Here is a 13,724-nt window from a genome sequence, read left to right as displayed (position 1 = left end):
GAACTCCTGCCTTAGACTGAGTCCATTATGCAAACCTTGTGTTTGTTTTTGTGTTCTGTGAGGTGTCTGCTTTCTATTTTATACTGATTGGAAATGGCTCTCTGAAAAATCCAAGAAAGTTTGAACTCCGTTCTTATGTGCTATTGATTTCCTCTTGCCATTGCCTGATCAATGATGATGAGAAACTGAAAGCCATAGATGAATCACTGAAAGAAGAAGGGAAAAAGTGGAAGGCTTTTATTCCACTGGGATTTGCATTATGATGGGTTAACACCCTTTCTGAAAAAACCCAAGATGACATTTTCCTAAAAACATGATCTTGTCATCTCTTGGAACCAATTCTGTACTGCAGAAACCTACTCCAGGGAGTGGACACTGGAAACACTTGGCCAGAATGCAAATATGTACACACAGAATGAGAAACATACTTCCCTTCGCTCAAAATAGAGCCTTGACAGAGCCCTAAAATGGGAAAGTGGGAATCTGAGAAAGTTTTCTAAAAATAACAGCACCCTTTAGCTCAACAATGGGCCGCATACTGTGGGCCAAGCCCTGAGGTTATGGGCCTAAGTCCCTTGGGGAGGGGATGCTGGAATGTGACCCTGAGGGAGTTTGGCCTCATTCTCCCTTAAGGGACCTACCAGATCTTCTTGCTTGTCTGTTTGCCAGGCTGTTAGACCAGGAGTCCCTCGGGTAGCCGAGGTGTTTCTTGTTACTCTGTTCCCACAGGTAAGTAAATCGCTCTTCCTACCTCTCACCATCTTGATTGGACCAGGGGTTGCTTTTGGCATGCACCCCGATGCCATTAATACTGTCTGTAAGGCCTCCAAGAACAACCAAAGCTTTGGAAGAGGCTGGAGCTACTTAAGGTGGCGCCGGGTGTGATTGCTACGTGGGCAGGGATCCGGACGCTTGGGTTCTCAGGAGGATCCTAAAGGCCTCCCGAATACACTATACAGCTGGTCAGCCAAAGAGAGAGAGAGGGAGCCGAAGCCAGCCCCTGTGGGCAGGAAATGTTCATGTGCTTGGCAAATAGAGCAGCTTAAAAAACAGCAGCTACAAACCCGGTTTGCTCATAGCTCTTGAAACAAGCGATTTGGCTGGGGGAGGGGGAGTCTCCTGTGGCCCAAAGAGGATGTCGTTGTGGGAGAGCAAGGGGTTAGGGATGGGAGGAGATCTCAGGATCAGGAAAGAGGTGAAAAAAAATTCCTCGGAGAATAAAGAGTGTGGTTTCTCATCTCATCAGTAAGGAGGGCTGAACAGAAAGAAGTAGCCTGACCCTGCCCGACTCTCAACCCTCTCGTGGGCATCGTTGTCTTCTACTAGCAGAGCTGTGGGCTGAGTCAACAGACCTGGATCCGAACCTGGGCTTTGGCCAAATCCCCTATGATCCCAAACCTGGGATTCCCTTCCCTCCTTGGGAAGGTAAGAATAGGCCATGTCTTTCTTTCTTCAATCCCCTGAAAGGACTAGTGTGACAGAATAACACTCTACCTGGAGTTAGGAGACTTCAATTCAATTCAACTTAACTCAGCTCAATTTAATTCAATTCAACAAGTATTTTATTTGCCAGGCACCATGGAAAGTGTTAGGGATTTAGAGATAAAAAGGAAATGAATCCTACCCTTTCAGAGATTATATTCTTTTGGGGTAAAACAACATGTAGTATAACGATGATGAGGATGACGATGATGAGGAGGAGGAGGATGATGATAACTGGCACTTGTGTAGATCTCTAAAATTTGCAAAGTGCATTTCATGTTAGCTCATTTGAGTCTTCTAACAACCTTGAGAGGTAGGTGCTATCATCCCCATTTCAAAGATGGGAGAACTGCACAGACAAGGGTCACCCAGCTAGGAAGTGTCTGAGTCCAAATTCAGACTCTGGTCTTCCCAACTCCAGGTCCAGCACTCTGTCCACTAGTTCAGTGATGTCCAATTCTATGTGACCCCATAGACAACGTTTGTGGGGTTTTCTTGGCAGGGACAGTGGTTGCCATTTTCTTCTCCATTGCGTCTCCATTTTACAGTTGAGGAACTAAGGCAATTAGGGGTTAGTGTCTTGCCCAGGAGCACATAGCTAGTAAGGGTCTGAGGCTGGATTTGAACTCAGATTTTCCTAACTCCAGACATGGTGCCCTATCCACTGCACCATCTGGGTGCCCACTAAGTCACATAAGCATATACAAAATAAACACAGTATAAATACAAATTAATTTGGGGTGGAACAACACTAACAAGGGGTAGAGGTTATCAGGAAAGGCTGCATGTAGGATATGGCACCTGAACAGGGCCTTAGAAGGAAGTGAGGGATTCTAAGTAGTAAACGTGAAGAGGGAGAACACGTCAGGTATAGAGAAGAGTTTTTTGCAAAGGCACAGAACCTGGATTTATAATAACCTGTGTGGGATATAGTAGATAGGCCGGTTGGGCAGGAATGCAGTGGGTGGGAGTTTTTGTCCAGTTCTGCCATTAATTATAGTGTGAAGAGATCCCATTTACCTGTATTTTACGATATCCAAAGTGCATTACAGATATTACCTCTCAGTCCTCACAATAACCATACAGGTTACAGAAAGGAATACAGGAAGCACCTGTGATTTCATTAGGGTAGGGAGCTCCCTACACTAATACAGATTGCAGCCACACTGTGATTTAGTAGATAAATCCTAGGGATTTGCCTCAGGAATCTAGAGATTAAATGATTTGCCCAGGGTCACCGAGCGAGTTAGAGTCAGAAGAAGGACTTGAATTCAGGCCTTGCTGACTCCAAGTCCAAGAAACTATCTGTTATGTCATCCATTCATGCCGAGGCAGGTTGTGTGCACAACTGTTTTCTTCATTTTCTACGTGAGGAAAGTGAGGCTTATAGAAATTTGTGACTAACCTCAGGTCACAAATCCAGCTTCTCTCCGACCGTTGGCTATTAGGTCACAGGTAAATCTCTTTCCCTTCCTAGGTTCTCGTCTATAAAATGAAGGCATTAGTATCCCATAGAATCCCACCTGACTCCAATATGTTCTATTTCAGAGGAAGCTATAAGTAGGTTCAGTGCCAAGTAAGGAATTGTCGTCGTCAATCGTCATCATCGTCTATCATCATCATCATCATCATCACTGTATCAGGGTTGTTGTGAGGATCAAATGGGTTAGCATATGGACAGTACAAATCTTAAAGTATTACATATTATATTACATATAATTCATTAGACATAATTGTATATTAATACACATATGTTAGGCATTATAATCACACAAGCATACAGTATTGTTATAATTATAAAATATATATTGTATTATACATACATAATAAATAATTACACATAATGTATACATAGCACATAGTATACAGTGTTTCAAGATTTGCAAAGATCCTCACAACTACCCTGTGAGGTAGGTGCTGGTATTATTTCCATTTTACAGATGTGGAAACTGAGGCAGAGAGAGGTTAAGTGACTTGTCTAGGGACAAGCTAGAAGAGTCTGGGGCAGGTTTCAAACCCAGGGCTCTGTTCACTGTTTTGCCTAGCAGAGTTTAGTGAATGGCACTGGCAACGATATCCATTTTCCTTCTAGTAAACAAACGGACTCTCTGCCTGGAACTATACCCTCTTCCCCAATTATAATAAGTGACCAAAATCAGAACTATCCTTTTTTAAAATTCCATTTTATTTTATTTTGGGGATCCACATTGTTTCCTTTCTGTGCCCTCCACCCCTCCCTTTCCTCTCTCCATATCGAGAAAATAAACAAACAAAAAAAACCACTCTATAACAAACCTGTATAGTCAAGCAACACAGATTCCTGTATTGACCATGTCAAAAAAAATATGTCTCATTTTGCACCCTGAGGCCATCATGTCTCTCTCAAAGGCAGGGTAGCATTTCTCATGATGAATCCTCTAGAATTGTGGTTGGTCATTGTCTTTGATCAGTTGCTAAGTCTTTTGGGAGTTGATTATCTTCATAATATTGTGTTGCTTGTGCAAATGGCTCTCTTGATTCTCCTCACTTTACTCTGCATCAGCGCATCCAAGTCTTCTCGAGCTTCTCTGAATCCATTCCTATCATCATTTCCTACAGCACAATAGCATCCCATTACATTCACGGACCATAACTCAGTCAGCCCTGCCACAATTAATGGGCATCCCCTTGGTTTCCAATTCTTTGCCACAACAGAAAGAGTTGCTATAAATATTATTGCATATATGAGTTCTTTTCCTTCTTTGATCTCTTTGGGATTAGATCTAGTAGTGGTATTGATGGACCCATTCTGTCTTTAAGAGAAGCCTTACCACTTACTACATCCCTCCCTTAGACACCATTTCTCTACTCAGTTGGTTCCCAATGTTTTCCTTCTTTTACCTCAGTTTCCAAGTGTTGCCTTTTGCTCACAATGCGTTGCTTTCTTTCTATCCAATCCACTTACCTTCAGCAGAGCCTGGGACCAAAGGGTGGTAGCCAGTGTATGTCCTCTGGGTTGTGAGAGGGAGCCTCACGGTCCCCTTCCTGAATGGGCCATTGCTGTTAGGACCCTTTTGAGAAATGTTTTCTAGGGGTTATGGAAAGAAACCCAAGAAGAGGCATTTTGGGGAGAGGTTCATGGAGAGATGGGAAGGGAAGCCTGACTTACTTCAGCTGAGGAGAAAGACTTGAATTCTAAATAGGTTAATTCTGGTGCCGTAAGCATGAAAGTAGCTCAGCTAGCCAAACAGATGCTTTTCATTGTTTTTCAGTCATTTCAGCCATGCTCAAACCTCCATAACCCCATTTGGGGTTTCCTTGGCAGACAGGAGTGGTTGGCCATTTCCTTCTCCAGCTCATTTGACAGATGAGAAAACTGAGGCAAAGTTAACTGATTTGTCCAAGGTCACACAGCCAGTAAGTATCTGAGGCCAGATTTGAATTCAGATCTTGCAGGCCCAGAGCTCTACCCTCTGCGCCACCTAGCATGTTTTTCACTCACTCCTGATTCCCAGGTCATTTTAGGAGAATGGGAGTTTCTAGAAGGTAGCAAATGCTTTTGTTGCATTTTTTCTATCTCCAGCACTTGGTAAATACCTGTTGATTGTAATTTACACCACACCACTGCTAGAACTATCTTTCAGATGTTTTGATGTTGGTAGCCTGAAGCTCTTTAGGGGCAGGAAATGTTTTCATTTTTGTCTTTGCATTCCCCAGCCACTGAGTAGGTGCTTAATCAATGCTTGTTTCATTCATCCATCTATTTCCTGACATCTCTGGGAGTTACTTAAAGGCACAATGTCAAGGCCTCTGTTGCTGGTTGGTTTGTCTTTCCTTAAATTCAGAGGCCTGGGACTGTCTGTGGCACAATGACATCTGTAATTCCTTCAGATTCAGTCAGGTCTAAAGGGTCAGATGGGAAAGTGCAGGCATTGTGGGAGACAAGGAAAAAAGTCTGAATTCCAGATTGTTCTTAAAAGAGCTGGAATCTTATCACTGGAGGACTGTACCTATTTGAAACTGATTTATGTCAGTTACCAATTAATTTAATGAGGCAAGTTAATAATAAAAAAACTCCTAATTGGTCTAAATTGAAAGTACTTTGAAAATATGTAAAAAATGCCAACTATATTAAATAACAACGAGGAGGAAGAAGACAGTCATGACTTTTGCTACTTAATTAAAACTTTCTTCATGACTGAATTATCATAAATTCCAAATTCTGAGTTAATGAGTTTTCATTATTGGCAAAAAATAAATGGAATGCCCTAAGAGATACTCCTTAAAAAAGTTCTATTGATTCCTTCTTCATCTTTCTGTAAAATCCTCCCTTGTAACAAAGAGACATATTGACCTTTTATCATCATGTAGGCACCATTCTGCACTCCTAGTTCATCACCTCTCTGTTGAGAGTATATAGATGCTTTCATCTTCTGACCTCTAGAATCAAGATTATTCCCTACATTATTATGGAAGGAATGCCCGGCTCTCCCTCTGCACCTCTGCCTTTTGAAACCCTTGGTTTCCTCCAAGGCTTAGCTCATATACTACCTTCTCTGCATGAGGACTTTTAAGTCTCGAACCCTCCCCAGCTGCTAATGCTGGCACTCCTCTGTCCTACTGAGCCTTCCTTGTGTGTGCTTTCTATACGTGCATTCTGTTTTCTCTCATTGGGGAAGGAGGGAACAAGCATTTATTAAGCACCTATTATTTGCCATTGTGTTAAGCACTTGACAAACTACCTCGTTCGACCCTCACAACAACTCTGGGAGGCTATTATTATCACCATTTTACAGCTGAGGAAACTGACTTGCCCCGTATCCAAACTAATCAATCTTGATTCCAGTGGGCTCAGCGTTTTAGGTTACCAGCTGCCAATTACAAGGTGAGCATTTTGAAGGAAGGAACTCTTTAGGTCTTTGAATCTCCAGCTCCAATCATAGTGTGTGGCATAGAGTCAAGATTTAATAAATGCTTGTTGATTAAAGGATTAATTGATTGAATTCTGATGCCTTCCTTTGACTTCCATGTTTCCCCCCACGACATTGTGATCTTGTGTATACCATTATTTTCCTTCCAGTTTCTTCCCTTCTAATCAAGTTCATAAAAGATGAAGAGTTCACTCCTTAGACCAACTCATTGGTTTGGGTCGCTTCCCCCATGTTTTGAGAAACCAAGGCACAGTAAAAAATGATCAATTCATAAATTTAGAGTGGGAAGGATTCTTTTTCCTAGTTCAACCATTTCCTTTTACAGATGAGGAAATTGAGGCTCAGAAAAAATCAGAGACAACTTGTGATTTGAATTCCATGGTGAATCCCCATTGTTGGGGACCTGCCCAACACTTTTCTTTTTCCTATACTGTGTTGCTGCAAGGAGTTCCCCAAGAAAGAAGGTGGTAGAGACAGCCCTAGAATTCTGGCTCCCTCCAACTAAACTGGGATCCCATGATTGAAAACAAATCCTAGACCTTGGAGATCCCCTCCAACACGCCCTTCGGTGGCCTGTCTTCCAGGCTGCCCCTTCTGCTGGATTCTCCCCCTGCCTCCTCTGTTACACTTTGCAGATTTCTTCCCTTGAAACTGGAAATTCCATTTGCTTTCCCACTTGCTTACTCCTAGAAACCTATGTTTGTTTCCTGGATAAATGAAGCATCTTCTAGTGTCATGAGCAGAGGGCTGGATGATGAAGTAGGAAGACCTGGGTTCAAATCCTACCTTTGATACTTGCTGTGTGATCACGGACCTCTGTAAGTCTCAATCTATAAAACAGGCGTCATAATACTTGAAGTGCTGACTTGGCAAGACTGTTGTAAGGTTGAAATGAAATAATTAATGCAAAGCAGTTGTTAGCAAACGAGAGTTTGCTATATAAAAATGTCATTTGTCAAAAGTTGTCATTATTACCATTACTGCCTAATCCTGCTATTAAGCTCCCTCTCACCCAAACATCTGCCTGTCTGTTCTGAAGCCCCGTCTGGTGAGGTGTCCCAGCCAGCCAAAGACCAACTTGAAAGCCACTGAAAGCAAAACAAGGAAAATCATAAAAGATACAGATCTGAATCTCCCCACCCTGACTTCAGATGGGAAACTGTCATGAAATCCCTCTTCTGATGCTTGCGACCTATATGATCTTGAGCAAGTCCCTCAACCTTGACCTTTTTTCTTCTGTAAAACAATGAGGTTGACCCTGAGGTCACTTGTGCCTCTTGATCCCATGACGTTATGATCTTTGGAGGTCAATAGTAAGGCAGTTGGTCCATGTGCACTTATTAAGCACCAAATGAGTACCAGGTACTGTGCTAAGCAAGCGCCAGGTAAAAGACAGTCCCTGACCTCAGTGATTAAGTCACCCAACCCTTCAGGCAGCTCCCCAACATTAATCTGCAGGTGAGATGCTGGCGCTTTACAGGTAGACTGAATGTCCACACTGATGAAATCACAGTTCCAAACCTATATTTGTGCATATGTGTATGTATATGTGTGTGCATATTTACACATGTACATACACATACATGTGTGTATATATATATATATACACACACACACACATGGATGTGTGTGTATATAAAATGGTTGCTACTTAGTCTAGATGACCTCCCGGATTTCTTGCAATGAAATAGAGCCCTAGATTAAGTATAGGGCAAATCTAAAAGGGGGCAGCTAGGTGATGCAGTGGATAGAGCACTGGACTTGGGATCAGGAAGACTCATCTTCCTGAATTCAAATCTTACCATAGACATGTCCTAGCTCTGTGACCCTAGGCAAGTCACTTCACTCTGTTTGCCTTAGTTTCCGCATCTTAAAATGATTTGGAAAAGGAAATGGCAAACCACTCCATTATCTCTGCCAAGAAAACCCCAAATGGGGTCACGAAGAGTCAGACATGGGACTGGGTCAAATGAGATTGTTTGATTATGTGAGACTTCCTTAAGAATGAACTTGAGCCTACAGGGTATTTCTCTAAAACTCTCTCTAAGAGTATCCCAAGTCCCACTTGAAGCCTGGATCAACCTCTTTCCAGTTGTTTAGAGAAATGGAGAAGCATATGACCCTCTTCTTCATCAGTGACAGTTTTATTTCCAGCATCTCATTCAAAATAGACCTTTAATTAAAAAAATCACTGAGCTTTGTTACTCTTATGTCCACTTTTCATTTGGCATCTCCATATTTGTATGAACGAACAAAATGCCTCAGGAACCTGTCTGGGGAAAAGAAGGGAGAAAGAGTGAATTTTGGTCTCTTTAAAAGATTATTTAGAATGAGTTGGCAGCGTCTTCGAACTGGGCTGAAAAAGGTGATGGGTCTGGGCTCTCCTGACCTAAGATCAGTTGCAGATTGGAGCTTAGAACATGGCAGAAACTACATTTCCTGAATGCCCTTGTTTCCTGGCAGAGTAGGATTAGAGTTTCTCACCAATTTGTTTTCCACTGCTGACTTGCACTTGACTTTGTTTTGAGTGAAGGAGGGCTGTGCAGGTCACCAGCCTCACTTCTCCTCCAGAGCCATCTGAATCCAGTGACCTGATATTCCTCAGGATGACTGGAGATGACCCAGGGTGAGGCAACTGGGGTGAAATGACTTGCCCAAGGTCACACAGCTAGTGAGTGTCAAGTATCTGAGGTGAGATTTGAACTCAGGTTCTCCTGACTCCTGCACTGGTGCTCTATCCACTGCACCACCTAGCTGCCCAAAGAGGTCAGTTCTGACAAAAGAAGGAACACCTCTTTCTCTGAAATCTAGGAGGAAAACATTACATTTCTTCAAACTACAGAAAGTTTCCCAATGGTCCACTTTTTTTCCCAGGCCTGGTATGTTTTTGTGAACACCTGTGACTTTGAGGGGAGCAGGGAAGGGCTGGGTTAGGGCGAGTTATGAACAAGATCTGAAATAATACTCAGTGCTTTCTCAGAGTCTTCATAAGAGAAATCTCCAAAGTAACTGATGAAATCCAGGTGGTCTAATTTTTTTTTAGATTGTTCTCTCATAACATTAGTTTTCCATTCTGTTTTCAGGAAGACGCCATTTTTGGTCTGGGAGGCAATAGAAATAGTGGAAGACTTTAAAGGGAGAAGAAAATAGCAGGTTGTTGTGGTTTTGTCCAATAAAAGGATGGAGTCAATTGAAGTTGGAGGCCAAGACAGATTTGTGGAGGACACTGAGAAAGCCCTTCAAGAAGTCTGAAAATAATGAAGACATTCATTTAAAGTAAGAGCAAGGACAAGCTGACAAATCTTCAACGGGGCTTGGTTTCCTTTTAATTAAGTCTGCCTGCCTTTGTGCGATGTACAATTTCTCAGCTATAAAAGAGCAACTTGGCTGCCAGATGCTTGAGGGAGGGACTTCTCTCTTTTCCCTCCGTGTCATGCCACAGCATGCTGAGAATGGGTGTGATTGGGTTCAGGTGGATGGGAGAAGCCATCAGCCCCAAGGAATTCTGGGAGGTCTGCTTCTAAATCTATGAGGGTGACTTTTGACTTTGTTTGGAAACTTTTTGCTATTTTAAAGGAAGCCTTTCAAAAGCTCCTGTAGAATGAGTAGGCAGAATTGTTGAACTGGGTTGAAGAAGAAGGGTCTGGGTCCTGCTGAGAGAACCTGGCTGTTCTGGAATCAGTCACAGATTGGAACTCAGAGCATGATAGAAATGGCTTCTTCAGAAGCTCTAAGTACCATTCCCTAAAATTAGAGCCCAGGAACTTTGCCTCCTGTGTGAGGCTTTAAGGAAAGGAGTCTAGGATAGGATGAGGAGGGGAAAAGGGAGGCCCATTGGGGGTCATCTAGTCCATCTCCCACCTTCAGAGGACAGCTCCTGCAAACAGTTTCACTAGACAAATGAGAATCTCTTCTAATTTCAGATGCTCTCCCTTCTACAGGGTGTTTGCACCTTCCAAGACTACCTTTCATCTACTCTGTATTTACCTTGGATGTTCTAATACAATAAAAAATTGCCTCTCCAAAGTCACCGATGATGTCAGAGCCAAATCCAATGCCCTTTTCTCAAGCCATGTCTTTCTTGACCTCCCTGCAACCCTTGACCCTGGTGATCGTTTTCTCCTTCTGGACCCTGTCCTCTCTGAGCCTTGGTGACTTTTCTGTGTTTGGGTTCTCCTCCCATCCATCTGGCCACCTCCTTTTTGGTCTTCTTTAACTTGGGCACAAAGTTACAAAGATCCACTTGTTCTCATGTACACACACACACACACACACACACACACACACACACACACACACACACACACACACACAGACCGTAGACAGTCTCAAGATCACTCGAATTGGATTTCAGACCTAGAACAGAGATAGTACTGGCTTATCTAATGCTACTTTGTATAATTTTATGGCTACTTTGTATTTACTTTTCTTCCTAGTTAAATGGAAACTCCTTGTGGGCAGGTAGGGTTTTTTAATGTTCATTTTCCCAGGGCCTAATCTGGCGCCTGGCACAGACAGGTGCAGACAAAGGCTGGGTGAATTGATTTGCTGGTTTTCCCAATCCCTGCAACTCAGCAGGGTAAATTCAGCTCAGGTTTCCCCTTAACTCCAGAGGTCTTCCTTACAGATTGGACAGCAGCTAGGGGCTGTGTCAGGAGGACAGGGAAGGTTTGCTTTGAAAATATCTGAAGGCTCAGGGCCCTCCTTGGCTGCCAATAGCGCATTCCCTCTGGGTGAGGTCATTCATGATATCCTTGGGAAGGAAAAGCACTTGAAAGAGGGCCTAGCAGTGGCTCCTGGAGCCTCTGCTATTCATTCATTCCATCCCTGAAGCCGTGGAATGTTCCTGTGTTCCCAAACAGCCTCTCTGTCTTCAGCCTTAACTCCTTGGAAACTAACGGGAGTGGGGAGAGGCTCAAAAAGGCAGGTCTTGTATCTTAGGCAGGTACTTTTTATGGGCAGTACAGGTGCAGAGGACAAGCTGGAACTTAGAGAGAGACTGCATACATTGGCTTGGGGTCTCAGAATTTAATTTAGAGCCTCAGTCAAAAAATGTTCCTTAAGATCTTGCCTTTTCTAAGATAACACACACAGACACAGACACACACACAGTGTTTGGTAACTTTAGAGGAGTAAATAATGCAAACATTATTATTACCTTTATTATTAATTATGCTAATGTAAAAAGCACAATAAAACCAGAGTCAGGGAAGATCTAGGTTTAAGCCTGTCTCTGGCACTTGCTATGTGTCCTTGGGTAAGCCATCTGAACTTCCATTTTTTTCCAAGTCCACTTTTATTTTCAGAAACATTATTTTCCCTTCCCAATAATAAAAAAATAAGATCTTCATAACCAACGTACATAGCTGAGCGAAGCGAATTCCTCTATTGGCCATGTCCAAAGATGGGTCTCATTCTGCATTTTCAGTCCATCATCTCAATTTCTTTCATCTGCAAAATAGGGATAATGATATTTTATGCATCTCCTTATGAGGATGATGAAAGAAGAAAATAGATATAAATCAGGTCAGTTAGGTGGTGGAGTGGAGCGGGAACCGGTCCCGAAGTTGGGAGGATCTGAGCTCAAACATGGCCTCTCAGACACTTGACACCATCTGTGTTATCCTGGACATGTCATTTAACCTTGATTGCCTCACACCACCAGCCCCCTCACCCCCCAAAGAAAGAACAATAGATGTAACTTACTTTGCTAACCCAAGCTGGTATTTCAACACCAGCTATTTGTATCATTGTCACCACCTAGCAGAACATCGGAGACGGTATACCTGCCTTTAACCTTGAGTCTGCCACCTGGTTATTGTGTGACCCTCCAAGGTTCTCAGCCCCTCTAAGCTTTGTGTTCCTCATCTGTGGAAAGGGAAAATAACGGGTCGGATCTATTATCTCAGACTGGTATCTTCCATTTTCTGTAGTAAATCATACTTAGAAATGTGGTCGGGTGACATAAGAAAAAGCAGCTTGGTATAATGGAGAGTGTTCTGGATAGAACTGCTCCAAGCTTGAATCCTCTTTCCAGAGATTCAGTAGCTGTGTGGGCAAGCCCCCTTACCTCTGTGAGCCTCAGTTTCTTCATCTGCGAAATGGCAATACTTGGGACACTTACCTCACAGAATTTGTGTGTGGCTGAAAAGTTCTTTGCCAACCTTGAAGGACTCAATAAATATCAGTTATTTTTATGCTCCCTATGTGACTTTGGGTTATTTACATCACTTTCGGGGCTTGCTTCTTCTGTGGAATGAAGGCTTGGCCTAGATAGGTCTTGAAGGCTCTTTCCAGATTCAAATCCTGTGACCTAGTTGTATTCTAGCTGGTGTCAAATACGGTCCCTGCTTTCAAGCAGCTTGTAATTTAGGTAGAAAGACCAGACTTCTTGGACCAGCAAAGTACTGTGAGCAAAAAGGTGTTTCTCTTTCCCAGAGTGAAGTTCACTTGTGACATCTGGATGCCAGACCCAGTTATTCTCTCAAATAAAGATTCCAAACTGGATCACAGAGTTTGACATTCACTGAAGCAAAGTCAGAAAGCATTTAGATGGTAGAACTCGCCTTAAAGATGTTTAGAAATGAGTGTGATAACATAGTGACTAACATGTCTGTTCCAAACCCCTTGACCCAGAGGTTTCATGGCTGGGCATATATCCCAAAGAGACCAAGGACAGAAAGAGAGGATCCATCTAAGCCTGGATATGGACAGCACTCTTGTTGGAGTGGCATAGAACTGGACACAGTAAAGTAGATGCCATTGATTGGGGAATGGCTCAGTAACCTGAAATGTAATGGAGAATTATTATCCTATAAAAGAAGAAGTATGATGAATACAGAGAATCATGGACAGACTGCAAGATAAAGCATTTCCCAGGAAAGGGATGTCCACAGTGGCTACAACCCTGAAAATGGAAAGAGCAATTACCAGAAAGAAAAACCAGCTGACACTGCATGTAGCAAAAATATGAAGAACAAGGTTAGGCCCCCAAAGAGCTAAGAGAGGTCTCCTTCTGCTGCTCAGTCACTGAGGCGAGGTGCCATGGGTGCAGAATACTGCATAAAATATCAGTTTTTTTCCCATTATCTTCATTTTTTTTAATCTTTAAAAAATCTTTCCTATAAGGAATAGTTTACTGAGAGAAGATAATAGAAAGATCTGGGGAAAGTAAAGTGATTTCAAAACAAAATATATTCATAAAATATATTATTTTTTAAAAGAATCAAGTGTTATAGGAGAAGGGGAAAGGTTGCTATGGGCAGAAATCAGTGCAGGTTTTAGTGAAAGAAGTGGGGCTTATTTACACAGAAACAGAGTGATCACAGGAGA

General features: G+C 42.6%; 1 long non-coding RNA gene across 1 annotated transcript; it reads left to right on the top strand.

Annotated features, from left to right (window-relative positions):
- The first annotated feature begins 534 nt into the window (after window positions 1-534).
- Window positions 535-12,588, top strand: LOC140511995 (uncharacterized). Its single transcript, XR_011969745.1, has 2 exons — window positions 535-729; window positions 9,476-12,588. It is a non-coding gene; the product is annotated as an uncharacterized lncRNA (long non-coding RNA).
- The last annotated feature ends 1,136 nt before the right edge of the window (window positions 12,589-13,724 follow it).

The sequence above is a fragment of the Notamacropus eugenii genome, chromosome 6, assembly GCF_028372415.1.
Source record: "Notamacropus eugenii isolate mMacEug1 chromosome 6, mMacEug1.pri_v2, whole genome shotgun sequence".
Lineage (NCBI taxonomy): Eukaryota > Metazoa > Chordata > Mammalia > Diprotodontia > Macropodidae > Notamacropus > Notamacropus eugenii.
This window is presented reverse-complemented; position numbering and strand designations above follow the sequence as displayed.